We start from the raw sequence: 15,564 nt of genomic DNA, 5'->3' as shown, positions 1-15,564 counted from the left end.
CTTCAGTGAGACTAACGAGAACTATGTTTCTGGACGTTACGCTATTAAATTATGCAGTTTAACTCTCATAAAGCTTGGTTCTACCTGGAACTTGGGAGAGGTGTCCATGGGCTTGTCCAGTCTTTGGATGAACAACCGTAACTTACCTTCTTTCTATTTTGTCTTGCGCTATATTTTTAAAATAATTACTTCCCTTTGTAACGTCACTGCTACCCAACGGTACCCATTTCGATAACCCACTCCCACTCTGTGTCTATTCCCTATCTTCTGTCCATTTGTCAGACCCATTGTTCTTTTTTTCAAAATACAAAAGGTTGGTACAACGTACGGAAGAAAAATAGTGACTGGCTATATCACACATGCAACAGGCCCGCGCCTTGGAGAAAACAGCGTAGGACGAGCACTCAAACGGGTCAATCCCCAACAACACCGTGAACGGCAGACATCGATTACTCGTCACCTCAATCCTGTGCCATATTTCGCTGAATACTTTGGACACAAACTTCATCTTGACCATAACGAGAAGCTTGTACGTTATGGCGTCACCGAGGTCATAGCCGTGGATGGCTATAGTTCGTTTATAACTGGCAAATCGGTTATGGCTTTGAAAAAATAATCTCATCATCTTCATCCCGATATAATTAGCTCCCATTTTAGAAAAAAGGTATATAAAATTATACTAAGTTGTTTTAAAGCAAACAGAAGCTTTTTAGGCTCACTTTCTTTTTTGCTGTCACCAGGGAAACGCTTTTATGACATGGTATGTTTGACCGAGTCTGCTTAGTCCGAGTCGACCATGGCAGAGAGTTTTACATGGTATTGGCAGTTCAGGGTCACATGAAGAGCATGCGAAATAACACAAGCAGAAAGCCAGATATACAGACACAGTCAAAGCAAAATGAACTTTGTTTTTTAACATGCGTTTTATTGTCATGTTTATCACCGCAGTTTGCGTGTTATTTCTTATCAAAGCAGGTAATTAGGCTAATCTGTGGTAACAATATTGATAGGTATAATGCAATTTCCAGGAAAAAAATCAATCCACAACTTAGGAAAAAATAACAACAACAACAACAACTCACACGGGGAACGGGAACATCCATAGCTGATCTCCTCCTCGTGCACTTTAATAACTCACCGGGATCTCAACTTGGCGGGAAAAACCTTAGGTCACGTGTCATTCTACTATTGCATTTTGAGACGACACATCAGTAACAGTTTTTCAACAAAATCGATATTGTTACAAGAACTAAAATTCAAAACCATCGAGAATCACAGGATTTTTTTAAACTTTTACCATTTTTGTGAAGAAATTGAAAAATAGGAATTCTAGTGAAACAAATTTCAATTTTCCAATTTTAAGGTTTTGATCTAAAAATGAAAAAATAGAAAATTGAATGGAATAGATTTCAATTTTTTGTTTTTTTTCGTTTTTGATTGAAAACGAAAACATAGAAAAACAAAAAATGCACACAAGTATATTCCATTTTTGCGTTTTTTCGATAGGTTAGGAAAACGGAAAAATGGAAAATGGACAAAAATATCGTTTTTGGCCATAAACAAGATTTTTCTAAGTTTTAGATTTGTCTTAAAATTAGAAAAATGGAAAAATGATGCGTTTTCACAGACACTTTTCTAATTTAACATTTTTCTTGGTCAGCTGAAAGTAAAAACAAACAGTTTAGTTGAGTAATAATTGCTTATTTCATTTTGTAAGAGAATTGAGAAATTGAATTGGCCGAACCGTGCACGGACCCTCGACGCTGCTTGCCCGTGTACGGCCATTAAAAGCTAGATATTTCAGTAAATCGTTTGTGTGTACATTTAAAATCACAACAGCATGTTTAAACATAGGCACGCAAGGCGTGCAAGAGTCTTTTTTTGTGTGTGTGTGTGTGAAGTCTCGGAGATAGGAGTATTCATGGAGCTGTTTACAGTAATGATTTGGTGAATTCGACAAGTTATTTTGGTTGTGGTGTACAGCAAGAAAGAAACTGGGAATTTATGATGTACATACGATGTTACATCGGTAATGGTAAGATAGCTAAATAGTAAGTCATAAGATGTTTGACTGAACAAACTACAGTAATCTGACACATCTCCAGATTAATGTAGATACCATCTTATTTTTTTCTTTGATTCGTCTTTTGATAAAACCCACACTGTGATTGGTGTGACACGTGCACATGCATAACTCCCTCACTCACCGATCACATAGCCCTGCCAACCCCCAAGAGGAATTTTTGCTCAAAAATACTCAAGTTAAGAGACCTTTTCGCATTTTATACGAGTCGTAAGTTTACCCTTTTTACACAACACAACACAACAACACTACTTCACCGAAAATTTAAAGAAAGAGAAAAAAACCTCTCTGACACATTGAAAGTCTGATTTAATTAAATTGCACTTTAACTTGGTGCCACGCAGTCTTCAAAGAACATTTGAGCAGTTTTGATACTTTTTACCTTAAATATCGGACTGAAAAGAATGTCATAAAATGCCCATCTAACAAAAATAAACTGCTACAACAGAGAAGTAAAAACTGTCCAGAAATGAAAGCTTTTTTTGTTTAATATCCTGGGAACAATAGCCGATATCTTGTCAGCTCTAATTGAATTTACTCCCATATAAAAAACAAAGTTACCATTTGTAACTGAGGATAGCAAACATCTCGTGGGAACAAGTGGTGACGATTCGTCAGCTCTAATTGAATTTACTCCCTTGTGAAAAACAAGAGTGTCAGATTACCCTTTGCAACTAAAAAACAAAAATATCTCGTTATATTTGCATGCAACAAGAACAAAACAAACGTAACCTGCACTTACTATTGTAAACGTTAGAACTGTTTCAAATCTAAATAGTCTCGTCTCCTCTAAAACATGTCCGAAGAACTAGAAGCGACGATTCGTGACCTCTAATTGAATTTACTCCTTGTGAAAAACAAAAGTATCAAGTTACCTTTGTAGCTAAAAATAAAAATATCTCGTTGCATTTTCATACCACGACCTCACGAACTGTTTCAAACCTCAAGGCTCATCTCGTTCGTAACTAAAATCCTCAGCCTAACCCGCAGAAAATGTCGAAGTAAGCCCAATATATGAATACTTCCTCCTCTTTTATAGAAGAATAAATATGGTCGTTCTAAATTGTGTCGGGATCAAATCTTCCCACATACCATTTACCTTTGCAACAAGAAATTTGATTGGCTGTTTATAGTAGATCCAATCTGATTGGTGTGACATACATACATCTCTCACTCACTCATCCATTGACCCGTTCATAACATACCCGACGCGCCGACTAAGAGGTATTCTTCTACCAAAAAAATAAGTCAAAAACAAGTGTTAAGTTATCATTTGTAACTAAAACTAGCAATATCTTGTTTTGTTTGTTCAAACATTTCATGGGAACAAGTGGTGACGATTCGTCAGCTCTAATTGAATTTACTCCCTTGAGAAAAACAAAAGTGTCAAGTTACCATTTGTAACTAAAAATAGCAAACATCTCGTGGGAACAAGTGGTGACGATTTGTCAGCTCTAATTGAATTTACTCCTTGTGAAAAACAAAAGTATCAAGTTACCCTTTCTAACTAAAAATAAAAACATCTTGTGCAATTTGCATACTACTAACTCATGAACTGCTTCAAAACTCAAGACTCATCTCGTTCATAACTAGCCACCATTACACTGAACATTATGCACTCTAAAACAACCCAGTATATGTATCTAACTGTCACACTCCGCTCCAAACCGGACTAAAAATCACAAACCGGCAACATACACGTCAGTCTTTATTTTTCAATTACCAAAGTCCTTGTGTTTAATACAATAAAACGCCCAAGACTTCATATACCTCACTAAAGTTACCATGAGCGAAAACAATTTCCTTTTTCTCCTACTGCAATTCGTGCTGGCTATTAATGTGAAAAAGCGAAAACCCTGATAACATTGAAGAGAAAAGATTTATTTTCATTTCAAACGTATTTTCTCATTCCAGTGGTAAACAAGAACCATTATAATTGTAAAATCGTCACAGAATAATATCTTTTTGTTCTGTTGACCAAATTAATTGTGGTCTCTTCGCTTTTCCCAGTGAAACTTGTCAATGGATGCTGACATTAACTACACGCCCGGAACACTTACTACGAACTCTGCAGCAATATTTAGGTTTCAATACAACATGCAAACGATTTGAACCTGGTCGCAACCTCATCAAATTGCCAGTAGTGCATTCCGCTCCCCTAAAATACAATTGTTCTCATCATTCAAATCTTAAACCTAGTAGCAGAGCGGCTGAGACTCATTTAATTGAAGATTTTATCTAATGGGAAAAGCTCACCCTTCATTGAATGCTCGTAGTTATATCTCAAACACTATGTTTCTTTGACTGATTATCCAATTGCTAATGTTTATCAAACCCGCCCACAAAATCCTCGCCTCAGAAGATGTCGAAATAAGCCCAATACATGAATAATTCCTCCTCTTTTGTAGAAGAATAAATATGGTCGTTCTGAACTGCATCAGGATCAAATCTCCTCACATACTATCTACCTTCACAACAAGAAATTTGATTGGCTGTTTATAGTAGATCCAATCTGATTGGTGCGACATACATACATCTCTCACTCACTCACCCATTGACCCGTAACATACCCGACGCGCCGACTAAGAGGTATTTTTTTTACAAAAAAATAACTCAACAAGATCGATGACATTTCTCCAATTTACCAAAGTATGGAAAATGTAGCAAAAAATAGAGACAACTACAATTTTTCCATTTTTTGCCAAACATAGAAAAATAGAAAATTCAGTAGACTAGATGTCAATTTTCTGTTTTTTCGTTTTTGATTAAAAGCGGAAAAATCAAAAAATAGAAAATGGCCACAAGTATATTCCATTTTTGCGTTTTTTCAGTTGATTAGGAAAACGGAAAAATGGAAAATTGACAAAAATATCGTTTTTAACCATAAACAAGATTTTTCTAATTTTTAGATTTATCCAAAAAATTAGAAAAATGGAAAAATGATACGTTTTCACTGACCCTGTTCTAATTTAACATTTTTCTTGGTCAGCTGAAAATGACTACAAACAGTTTAGTTGAGTAATATTTGCTTATTCCATTTTTCAGGAAAATTGAAAAATTCAATTGGGCAAACCGTGCACGGACCATACGGCGTCTGCAGCAATATTTGAGCACTTTCCTGGTTTCTATTGTCACAAAATTACAATTTGAAGAGTATCAAAGTCACTAACTCGGGAACGTTTTGGTCTCTCTTACAGACGCAATTAAAGCAAGAACTAAAAAGCTGCTAAGGAGAAGCAATACGTTTCCCTTCTTTCTTTGAACCCTGACAAACACACTATTGTAGTTTGAAAATTTTGAACCGACCCTGCTGATACTGCTGTCCTCGGTCATATCACATGACATATAAAACAAAACCGAGTGGAAATATATAGAAGACACAAACATTAACTAATCTGCGCATGCATATAGAGCAAATTGGTTTTGTTCTAAAGAGAATAGTACCATAAGGATAGCAAGGGGTTTTCTGAAACAGATATATAGCTTTGCGATGTTCACACTCAGCCGGCGTAGGTGGAATATGTTTTACGTACAGTAGACAAGTACCTTTCCTAGCCCAACCCCACAACTTCCTTGCCTCTAGACTAATTAATTAATTGAAATTAATTACTTAATTAATTAAACATTAAAGTTTATCCCTTAGTTCCATAGTTCCTTAGTTCCATAGTGCCTTAGCGGATGGCAGCCCCCAAAACCATCCCAATAGTGCACTCTGCACAAATATATCGTTTTAAGCCAGCCTAAAAGCGTAGCTCCTGGGCCGGGTTGTTCAGAGCCCGATTAAGTTAATCCAGGATAAGGTAGAAGTTTGATTTGAGTTTTGTAACTTTGCAGTGAGGTTTTCTGTATATTGCTTGGCCTTCTGTTTTGAGTTTTAATAATCACAAAGCAGCGAAAAACATTTGTATAGAAGATAAAGTTATTATTCGGTTAACTTTTAATCCTGGGTTAGCGTTAATCGGCTTCCGAACAACCCGGCCCTTTTTTTCAAAAAGTTAACCTAATACGAGCCCGCGATCCAATCGAAAACCAGCACTTGGTCAGCGGTCATCTTCAAAAAAACACGTGAGCTTTAAACTTGAGCCCGCTCTGTGGTCACGTGATACTGGTCAGCGGATACCTTGTTTTGACAGGTGTGAATTAATCATAACATGGATGTCCAATATCAGAGGTACATGGTAAACCAAGGTTGCAGGTCCCTGCCAGCTTATTATTTAGAGTATGGCCGCCATGTTGCGCGACTCCGTCGTCGTCGTCGTCGTGCGTACGCGCCCACGAGAAATACCGCTAGCCACGATAACCATTGGAAAATCAACTCATGGGTTTCCTTTTCTTTCCCATACGAGTATGGGGCTCCGCTTGGTGGCCCTTTAGGCCGCCAAAGCTCCGCTAAAAAGGGTTGAACAAGAAAAGAAAAGGACCAGTGGCTTCAAAAAAAAAAAAAAAACAAACGGAAAAAGCCGACGAGTCCCGGAATCTAACTCAGATCCACTAGATTGGAACGTCGGTGCTAACCATAGTAGCATGTAAGAAACCTTGCTTTAAGGGGGAAAGACACAGTATTTAAACCTTATCTCAAATTGGCTAGCGAATGTGCGAATTAGCTAACAAATATGCAACATATAGCCTCTTAAACTGCAAACTTCTCGGATGCCGACGTTTAGTGTGGCTAGTACACAGGGAACAGAGGAGTCCTAATTGAACTTTTTTCCAGTTAAATTCGCTGTACAATTGTAGCGGGAATCGATTTTTTGTTGATTGAAATGACCTCAAAATCAAACTGTACACATGCGATCGTGTTGCGATGATTGAATCTACAACAAATAGATATATAAAGCTTTTCGCGAGAGCTGTTGAGTGACTTTGCGATATTATAGCTCATCAGCCTATTTAAATCAAATTGTATCAGCTTGAACAAGCCCAAAAATTTTTGCCTGTGGGCAAAATTTTAATGCTCGAGTTGCATTTCAGTTCGTGAAGTCCTATCTAGTTCTCCTCGCTCCCGCTTATGGTTAGCCAAATGTTGCAAAATTCAACAACTTGCACCTTCATATTCAACAACTTATATTTATGTTCAACAACATATATTTATATTCAACATTTTATATTTATATTCAACAATACGCATTTTCTTTCAACTTCAACCAAAATTCGTTTCATTCAACAAAAATATTTGTTCAACTTCAACCGAAAATAATTTCATTCAACAATAATATTTGTTCAACTTCAACCACATTTATTTTTATTCAACAATAGTAATTATTCAACTTCAATCATGCATAGTGATTTAATAACATACCTTATTTTATGACAAAGGTTTTGAAAGTTCCCAGACATTCAAAATATCGTCATTTAACAAAATTCCCCGTCCCTCCCCCTAACGCTGTCACAAATCCCTAGTGTTTTGGGTACCCAAAACACTGAAAGCGTTAAACTGATGCAAGTGAAATCATTCACAATTCTGCTCAAAGCCCATTTATCTTCTTACGAAGCTTTGTCTCAATAGATTAAAGCGTTCGTTAGCTTGATATAAACCCAATATGTCTCTGAAAATAGTACGTCGCAATTCATAACAGACTGTCTGATCCGAGTCCGCAGTTATAACGACATACAAAGCCGAATTCACGCGCCAAAGCTCCTTGTATGAACATGCGCTTGGCGCCTATCGATAACCCTTGAAATGCACGTCATTTTAAACGAGGAAAGCGCTTTCTAAACCTCCGATAGTGCGGCGATTAAAATCAACATACGAACGAACGGCCGTCACGCAATATGGAGGTCTCAAGCTGTGACTGACTTCTGTGTATGTTGCCTGTCGGAAATACATCGTCTTAGACTTGTTTGTCGCGTGACGGCCGTATAAATACGCGTATAAAACAACGGAAATTGGGATAAAATAGATTAATGCGGTTTACTGAGTTATTTTTTTTGTAAAAAAAAAATACCTCTTAGTCAACGGGTCTGGGGTATGTTTCGAGCGGGTCAATGGATGAGTGAGTGAGTGAGTGAGTGAGCGAGCGAGCGAGTGATTAGTGAGTGAGTAAGTAAGTGAGTGAGTGAGTGAGTGAGTGAGAGATGTATGTATGTCACTCCAATCAGAATGGAGCTACTATAAACAACCAATCAAATTGCCACCAGTTAAGGTGAATCGTGTGTGGAGATTTCATTTCGATTTTAGAACGGGCATCTTTGTATTTCTAAGATAGAGATATTCTTGTATTGGCCTTATTCTGACAATTCCAATGCTTCGTTTACTATGGTTGAGCCCACAGGATTTTGTGGATGGGTTTCAAAAGTTCAGAATTCGATAATCAGCCGCAGAATCATAGTCTTTGGCATACACTTACATGTTATCAAGGCTTTGCCCCGGGGGCTTTGCTTTTCGCATTTTGTGAAATTTCGAATGAAATGAGTCTTAGCCGCTCGGTAACTTGGTGAATTCTAGGACGGGAACATCTGTGATGGCATTCATCAGGCTCCCATCGATATCCTTTGCATTACGCCGTGCAGTTCACGAAAAAAGAATTCACTCCAAAACCATTTATGTTTGTGCAAAATTTTTCAGTTTGTGAATGCAACGGGTAACCCGAAAACACTGATCCCCGGTCCGCGGACCCCCACTACGGACCGGGTCTGCAGACTACCTGTGGACCGGTCCACGGACTACCCCTACGAAGCCCCTCTACGGACCACCCCCCAAAACAGAATAGAAATAATAAATAAATATTTCAGTTACGGGTTGTCTAATTGATAACTAGTGTTGACGAAATTTCGAACGTTACATTGTGTAAATGTAACAGACTTGGGTTCACGCTCGGGCGCAATTTATATCACTACACATTGCCATTTCCTTTGCTGTGGCCATACAGTATATGAAAAACCGGGAAGCTTCCAGGACACCTCTGGGAAGTCTCTGGGAAGCCTCGAAATTTGTGTTAATTCTTCTCTGCCATTTGTTCAGTCCATTCTCCCGTAGGTTCGTGAACTCGTTCCAAGCTTCACAATTTGCTCAGCGAAATTACACATACAAAAAAGCTTAAACGACCTAAAAACACATCTTACATAGGCAGATGGAGTCACGAATGGAAGGTAAGAACTTTTCTTGTTTTTGCCATTAGCATTTCCTTACGCTGAATACAGCTTTTAGGCATTTTTTTTTTTTTGGGGGGGGGGGGGGGGAGGTGTTAAAAAACCAAGTCTTACATTTGCACAGTTAAACACTCGGAATTTCATCGACACGAGTGATTTATTATTTTTAGACTATTTTGGGGTGGTCCGTAGAGGGGGTCCGTAGAGGTAGCCAATGGACCGGTCCGTAGGGTAGTCCGCGGACCCCGTCCGTAGTGGGGGTCCGTGGACCGGGTTCAGTGTTTTCGGGTTACCCGAATGCAAGTTTCAATTAAGTAGCGCTGTTCACGGAGTAATACTGTCTTCTCGTTGAAACGTTCCTTGGAATCTATGCTGAGATACTCACTTGAAGTGGAAAAGGACTCAAAACTTTGCGATGAATTATCACGGTGTCCGCACTACGTCAAAACAGTGAATGTGGCGTCGCCAACGTAAGGACGACGGCAGATTGCAATCAGCTTTTCAGGTTCTGCGCATGACTGGGACAGAAAATTAACTTCCGGTCAACCTCGTTCCCAGGGTCCTCTCTCTTCCTCCCTCGAGAAAGTACCCTGGTTGCGGCTGGTCACGTGTCTGCTAGATTTTTGCAGATTCCAGAAAAATGATTGGAGGGAGGGGCAGGACAGTTAAAGTTTGTCTCCACTGAGCTCACCTACTGAGCCCAGTAGGGAGTGGAATTTGTAACCTCGGCCGAACTCACAGCGAAGGCATTGACAAAATTCGATATTGGAGTTCAATGCATCAAAGTTCGGCTTAAAGGTTAGCCCTGCATTTGGCTGAATTTTTGCCATCGATAGTTGGACGTTCTTTGGAATTTGTGGTGGTGAAAATAATTGACAAAGAACTTACTTGGAAATGACGACCACAGCAATAAATGGACCGCGCGGTGAATTTAATTTCATTTTTCATTCGGCAAAATCACAACGTAGGTATTTACTCATTCGTTTAGAATTAAATACGTCGTTTGTTCGCCGACAAAGGTAGTTTTGAATTTCATTGAATTACTCCCATCGACAGTTTGACGGTCATTCCATTCTCTTGCGGCGAAATGAAATTACGAAGAACTTGACATCAACAACGACTGAGTGCTGAATACTAATAACTTGATTAAGCAGCTTATATTTTTCGATCGGCAAAATCACAACGGAGACATTGATGCCTTCGTGTAGAGTTTGATACGTCCAGTCTTGGGCCAAGAGACTAGCTTTGAATTTGATCGAATTCATCCAATCGACAGTTTGACGGTCATTCGGTTGTCTTGCTGTGAGAAATTCTATGAAGAACTTGACAACAGCGACATCGGTCGCGCGTTTGCAAAATCCAACGGCTTTCGTTTTGAAACTGTTTTAGCGGTAAGTCCAATTTTCGGCCAAGAAACTAGCTTCTCATTTAGCTGAATGCATCCCGTCGATAATTTGACGGTTACTTAATTCTTTTGCTGTGAAAAACTGATTAAACTAATCCGAAGCAGGTCGTTGACGGTTTTTAAAAATGCGCTGAAAAATAAGTAAAGTTCCCTCTCAATTAGCATCTCATACTCATAGGAGTTCAGATCATAGCGACGAAGCATTGGTAAGGCAGGATCTTTGACAAACAACTTGTTTCACTTTCAAATAAATAACGTCTGTATAGCAGCGTAACATTCACCTCCCTAGACAGTGTTGACTAAATTTAAGTTGAGGACCCACCCTCTGTTCGGCTTTGGTTGGCATACGTAGACACGTGACCAGCCGCAACCAGGCTACTTTCTCGAAGGAGGAAGAGAGAGGACCCTGGGAACGAGGTTGACTTCCGGTATGCCGTCGACGTGGCTCCCGTCCTATTAGTGACGTTTCCGGCAGATCATATTTCAGAACCTCGTGTCTCAGTTTTACTATTCGTCCGTGTGCATGATCTGTTGTTGCGTTTGCGAAGTTTATTGACCGCGCGGCCATGGGCCGAGCGCGGTTCATGGTTTATCCGTGGTTTATTTACTTTTTATTAACCGCGCGGCCATGGGCCGAGCGCGGTTCCTGGTTCACCCGTGGTTTTTTTTTTTATTTTTTTTAACCGCGCGGCCATGGGCCGAGCGCGGTTCATGGTTTACCCGTGGTTTATTTATTTTTATTTTTTAACCGCGCGGCCATGGGCCGAGCGCGGTTCATGGTTTACCCGTGGTTTTTTTTTTTTAACCGCGCGGCCATGGGCCGAGCGCGGTTTACAATCTACCCTTGGCTTATTATTATTTTGTTTTTTTGTTGGTGACCACACCTAAATTTCCTCTCGGCCAAATTTTGAGTCACGCAACGTGTGATGTTTATTCGCTAAAAGCTGTTGAAACATTAATACACGGACAATTTTACGGATATTGTTTTCTTTGTTGTGGGTAAAATATATCTTCTTTTGGTTTTATCGAAGCGTTGGATTCAAACAGAATAATAAATACGCTAAAAAAGGTATTACGTCAGCCATGGAATGCGTTGAAGTTGCAGCTTTCACTTTCGATAGGTGACAAATAAGATCGTGTTTACTTTGCAAGTTTTTTTCGCCAGAAGCGACGGTCATTAATTTATTTGCAATTTTGCGAGTATTTCTTATGGTTTTAGGCAAATGAAGTAAATTCTTCGGTTGTTTCATCACAGCGAGGTCATAAATCGGAAGGAAAATTAAATATTTGCAAGCCAAGCAAAGGACTTGCCAGAACACGCAAGGATTATGTCATTGGTAGGGAAATAACCACCATACTAAAGATAGCTGTGGATAACGCAATTCTTGAATTGTGTGACTCGCGTGACTTCTTTGCTAGCCCTTTACTCAAGGGAAAAAACAATTAAATTTAATCGTGAGTTTACAGAAAGAAAGCTGTTGTTATTTTAACTCATCTCAGGTCCTGACTTTCGCGGGAAAAAATTAAAAACCCAGCGCTCGTCAAAAATTATATTTTTTCACCAGAAATTTAGCTCGGAACATATAAATATTTTTATTCGTTTGAATCGTTGATGAAATGACCTTTTCCGGATATTTTTTCCTTCCGGGTCAACAAAAACCTCCGATTACAAAATCACGCCGAACCCACACGTTGCAAAAAAATCTCTCGAAAACCCACACTTCGAAGCGATATATCACTTTAGCGTTAATGGCTACCACACATCGGCAGAAAGTAAACCTATTCCTTAACAATCCAGCTTTATCGCGTTAAAATTTCAGCGAAATCGAACAAAACCAGAATTAATTAGAATTTTTTTTGTCACATCACTTCCCAGACTTGACCTAACAAAGGAAGCCACGGTCGCCCATAGCAACCGAAAAACACGAACATAACAAAGTCGACGTTTCGGCCAAAAAACTCCAGAATTATCGCCTGAGAGCTTAAACTTGAATGGGAACATCTTTTTCGAACTTTTTTCAACTGATTTAGACGAAAGACTGGCCTCGGCGGGCTACAAAAAAGACCAAGAGAAAAAACAGAACAGGAGAGCATAACAAGCCGATAATATTTCACCGCGTGGCTTTCGGCACGAAAACGAAAATACAGCTTACTTCTGGATAAATTCAGCCTTAGAAGCCAGCAACTGCTCCCAAATTACTTTCTGTATCCTTACAAATGTCCTGACTTCCATCTCCGAAAGATTTTGCCCCAATTTTGAGCAAATAAACATTTCGCCGACGGCGACCGCCATTACGGTGGCTTGCATACTAACTTAGCTAAGATGTAAAGTTTATATGAAATATTTCATATATGAACTGCACTTATAGGTGAAAGTGAAGAATGATCGTCGCAGTTAATTTTCCAATTTAAGCAACTGGAAAGAAGAAGCCTGAAAAAAATCAGGGCTTCAACGGGATTCGAACCCGTGACCTCCGCGATACCGGTGCGATGCTCTACCAACTGAGCTACGAAGCCACACATTGGGAGCGAGGTCAATTAATTGAGTTGATATCTTCCCGTGAGGAGTGAAATGATGTAAAGTTTATATGAAATATTTCATATATGAACTGCGGTTATAGGTGAAAGTGAAGAATGATCTCGCAGTTAATTTTCCAATTTAAGCAACTGGAAAGAAGAAGCCTGAAAAAAAAAATCAGGGCTTCAATGGGATTCGATTTTCAGGCTTCTTCTTTCCAGTTGCTTAAATTGGAAAATTAACTGCGACGATCATTCTTCACTTTCACCTATAACCGCAGTTCATATATGAAATATTTCATATAAACTTTAGATCATTTCACTCCTCACGGGAAGATATGAACTCAATTAATTGACCTCGCCCCCAATGTGTGGCTTCGTAGCTCAGTTGGTAGAGCATCGCACCGGTATCGCGGAGGTCACGGGTTCGAATCCCGTTGAAGCCCTGATTTTTTTCAGGCTTCTTCTTTCCAGTTGCTTAAATTGGAAAATTAACTGCGACGATCATTCTTCACTTTCACCTTTTAACTTAGCTAACTTGACAAAATTCTCCTGAGGCGGGGATATGACAAAAAGAGCTGAAAAATAGCCTGTAATTGGCTAATGATGAGATCACCCCACCGTCCAAATTTGGTGAGAATCGAAAGTAACGCCAATTTTCTGTCACGTTTTCAATCTACGGTCGGGATAGAGTTTAGTGTTCGTATCTTCATGCCCATACATATCCCGAAGAAAGTTCCAAATTAAGACCATTATGTCATGGGAGACAACGGCTACGACTGATGGTGCAATAATAGAGTTTGTGTTGATCAAGTGATGTGATGTCTACAGTAAGAAAAGAATCATCAAGGACTGCTTTGGAATGTGCATTGCATTGCAACTGTAGCGCTACCAAAACAGTTAAATTTTAAAAGCGCGGTTATAAGATCTAACAGATCTTCTTGTTAACCGCGCGGCCATGGGCCGAGCGCGGTTCATGGTTTACCCGTGGTTTATTTTTTTATTTTTAACCGCGCGGCCATGGGCCGAGCGCGGTTCTAGGTTTACCCGGGGTTTATTATTAACCGCGCGGCAATGGGCCGAGCGCGGTTCTAGGTTTACCCGTGGTTTATTATTATTTTTTTTTGTCGGTGACCAGACGCAGACCTCCGCTCGGCCAAATTCCGAGTCACGCAACGTGTGATGTTTTTCCGCCAGAAGCTGTTAAAACATAAATACACGGATAATTTTACGGATATTGTTTTCTTTTTTGTGGAAAAAATATATTTTCTTTTCGTTTTATCAAAGCGTTGGATTTAAAGGGAATAATAAACACGCTAAAAAAAGGTATTACGTCAGCCATGGAATGCGTTGACGTTGCAGCTTTCACTTTCGCTACGTGACAAATAAGATCGTGTTTACTTTGCAAGTTTATTTCGCCAGAAGCGACGTTCATTAATTTATTTGTAATTTTGCGAGTATTTCTTGTGGTTTTAGGCAAATGAAGTAAATTGTTTGGCTGTTTAATCGCAGCGAGTTCGGTGATCAGAAGGAAAATTAAATATTTACAAGCCAAGCAACGAACTTGTCAGAACGTGCAAGGATTACGTCATTGGTAGGGAAATAACCACCGTACTAAAGATAGCCGTGGATAACGCAATTCTTGAATTATGTGACTTGTGTGACTTCTTTGCTAGCCCTTTACTCAAGGGAAAAAACAATTTAATTTAATCGTGATTTTTAAGAAAGAAAGCTGTTGTTAATAGTGTTCGTATCTTCATGCCCATACGTATCCCGAAGAAAGTTCCAGATTAAGACTATTACGTCATCGGAGATTTCACACCGGTTACGACTGATGGTGCAATAATAGAGTTTGTGTTGATCAAGTAATGTGGTGTCTACAGTAATCAATGAATCATCAACGATTGCTTTTGGAATGTACACTGCGTTGCGACTGTAGTGCTAAGAAAACAGTTAAATTTTAAAAGCGCGGTTATAAGATCTAACAGATCTTCTTGTTATTTTTTTTTTTGTCGGTGACCAGACGCAGACCTCCGCTCGGCCAAATTTTGAGTCACGCAACGTGTGATGTTTTTCCGCCAGAAGCTGTTAAAACATAAATATACGGACAATTTTACGGATATTGTTTTCTTTTTTGTGGGTAAAATGTATTTTCTTTTCGTTTTATCAAAGCGTTGGATTTAAAGGGAATAATAATTACGCTAAAAAAAAGGTATTACGTCAGCCATGGAATGCTTTGACGGCGCAGTTTTCAGTTTCGCTACATGACAAATAAGATCGTGTTTACTTTGCAAGTTTATTTCGCCAGAAGCGACATTCATTAATTTATTTATAATTTTGCGAGAATTTCTTGTGGTTTTAGGCAAATGAAGTAAATTCTTTGGGTGTTTCATCGCAGCGAGTTCATAGGTCGGAAGGAAAATTAAATATTTGCAAGGCAAGCAAAGAACTCGTCAGAACGTGCAAGGAT

General features: G+C 39.2%; 1 pseudogene; it reads left to right on the top strand.

Moving 5' to 3' along the window:
• The window catches only part of LOC149108144 (uncharacterized), a 2,463-nt pseudogene extending 882 nt beyond the window's left edge, over positions 1–1,581 (top strand).
• The last annotated feature ends 13,983 nt before the right edge of the window (positions 1,582–15,564 follow it).

The sequence above is a fragment of the Orbicella faveolata genome, unplaced genomic scaffold (genome assembly GCF_042242905.1).
Source record: "Orbicella faveolata isolate gen_17 unplaced genomic scaffold, um_ofav_v1 contig_26, whole genome shotgun sequence".
NCBI lineage: Eukaryota > Metazoa > Cnidaria > Anthozoa > Scleractinia > Merulinidae > Orbicella > Orbicella faveolata.
Note: the sequence above shows the minus strand (reverse complement) of the source record. Positions and strands in the feature narration are given on the sequence as shown.